At 36.9% G+C, this 2429-nt stretch overlaps 1 protein-coding gene across 2 annotated transcripts in view; it reads left to right on the top strand.

Annotated features, from left to right (window-relative positions):
* Positions 1–803: 803 nt before the first annotated feature.
* The window catches only part of LOC107675565 (SERTA domain-containing protein 4-like), a 13050-nt gene continuing 11424 nt past the window's right edge, over positions 804–2429 (top strand). For both annotated transcript variants that reach the window (XM_016469972.1, XM_016469973.1), the window contains exon 1: positions 804–1355. The gene's annotated coding sequence lies outside the window, so the exon portion shown is untranslated. The remainder of the gene's footprint in view (positions 1356–2429) is intronic.

A 2429-nucleotide genomic window follows, 5' to 3' on the forward strand; every position in this document is an offset into this window, starting at 1 on the left:
AGTTAGGGTTTAGGTTCAATTAAAATCTAAACTTGCTAACTTTTTGAAATAGTCTTGAAATGATGGTCATTTGTAATTAAAAACAACAACAATAATAATAATAATAACAATTATTATTATTATTTAATAATAATAAATAAAAATATCTCTCAAGTTGGTAAACATTCTCCAAGTCGGTTTGGAGGAGAAAAACCCTGTTTGCTAATGAACAAGGAACCAAATTGTCAGGTTTTATAATAGTAATAATGCATTAAATATTTTTGGCTCACATACACTACCAGTTTACCATGCTTAGACACATACTCAAGTCTTATTACTAATTTATATAAATAAATACAAATATATAAAATGATTTTTAAAAAAAGTTGGTCTGTAAAGGGTAAGATTAGTGTGTTTTGATTATCATCTTATGTTCAGAAAATGTCTTCAAAAACAAACTGATGTTTTCAACTGTTTAAAAAAAAAAAAAGATGGGCAAAATAAAATCTAAAAGTCACAACCAAACAAAACTAAACATGGATCTATAAAGTTCAAAACTTGGACCTGTAAGGGGGGTGGGGGGGTCGATGGGAGGCCTTTACACTCTACAGGGATAGGTGCACACGTTTATGCGTGTCAGAGGACAAAGTGATGGAGGGACCTGAATCGCAGCCAAAGCGCCAAATAAATCGGTACAACTTGGCGTTCACTCCACCTCTTCTATAAGGAACAGCGGAGAAATCCGCTCAGGAGCGCGGCTGGAAAACACAGACCGCCGCTCCTGAAAAGGGAAATGTCTAACAGATGATTGGCGCCGTGCCCGCCCGCTCCACTTCTGCTGCGCGCTCCCGGGCGCAATTTAAACGCAGCTCCTCTGACCAAAACCAGACACACACACAAACACGCACACAAAGCACCAGGGAAGCATTGCTGCTGGGACGGGACGCGACTGATCCGGAGCAAAAAGCTGCTGCTGTTTATTCCGAGGAATGGGGAGACGCTGCTCGTGTCCACTGACGTTGACAAGCCCAGCTCAAAGCAAACGCAACAACGTCGCACCGTCTGCCGGTGAGGTCACTGTGGCACAAAGCAAAGCGACCTGCGCGGACACGCAACGGAGATTCCGTCACATCACCGCGGCTTTGTTCGCGCGCTAATTGACTGCTTGGCTTCGGATGATATTTTTCTAGTAGAACCTTATCGATTATTGCAAGTCAAAAAGGCTCTCGTTGATGGATCGTGGATAAGTGGTTATTGATGAACCCAGCGGGACTACAGCAGCGGAGCCCAGAGGAGACAACGAGAGCGCGTCCATAACGACACATCTGATTAAATAAAACAACACATCTTTGACTTAGTCATCATTATAGTTAAAGGTAAGCAAAAGTTCATATTTTTGGAACATATTCGCACTGCTCAGAATTACGCGCCACCAGCCTCTGGACATGGCACAGTGCCAACACAGATTAACTACATTTATGATCTCTCAAGTGTGTTGAGCAAACAACAATTTTTTTTGAAAGAGTACACACAGTATCCCGTGTTTTCGTTATGATAACTTGTACTAATGATCAAATATTAAATGTTTTAACTATATTTTGTCTTTTTGAGGAATGCACAAGGCAAAGAGTGTACATTAGTTCCATGTAGTCACCATTTGTTTTTTTACATTTTAATCACATTTTTGCCTTCACTAGTTTGTATTAAATGGTCCTATAATCACAAATTAATTTTTGAAAGCATAAAATATTTTAACTTTTAAAAAATATTTTTAAAATCTAAACATTTTTAAATATTTCACAGTCTCTAAATATGCATTTATTATAAATAATTTCATTTTAATTAAAACTATTTTGAAAATGTAAACATTGAATTAATATTAACAACATATATATCTATAGATCTATATGTATTTATATTTCTATTATATATCTATTATTAATTCAGACTACCTTTTTAAAATGTTATATATATATATATAACCAAATAAAAATACACATGTATTTCTATCATAAATGTGAGCTATCATCCAACCAAAATTTTTATTGCTTCATGATTTATTATAGTTTGTAAAATTTACTATAATTAAACAGTCTCTAAAGAAGCTAAAGACAGTAAGGTCACACACACACAAATGCACACACATGCGCATACGTACACACAGACACACACACACGTCTGGTTTACTATCCTTGTGGGGACTCTCCATAGGTATAATGGTTTTTATACTGTACAAGCCATATATTCTATCGCCCTACACCAACCCTACACCTAAACCTACCCCTCAAAGAAAATTTTAGCATTCTCAAAAAATCCATTCTGTATGATTTATAAGCTTGTTTCCCCTTGGGGACCTCAATTTAGGTCCCCACGGTGACAACGAGTCCCCATGAGTGTGTATTCAGGTTTAAGTCCCCACCGGGATAGAATAACATGTACACACACACACA

The sequence above is a fragment of the Sinocyclocheilus anshuiensis genome, unplaced genomic scaffold (genome assembly GCF_001515605.1).
Source record: "Sinocyclocheilus anshuiensis isolate Anshui unplaced genomic scaffold, SAMN03320099.WGS_v1.1 scaffold1097, whole genome shotgun sequence".
In the NCBI taxonomy this organism is placed as follows: Eukaryota; Metazoa; Chordata; class Actinopteri; order Cypriniformes; family Cyprinidae; genus Sinocyclocheilus; species Sinocyclocheilus anshuiensis.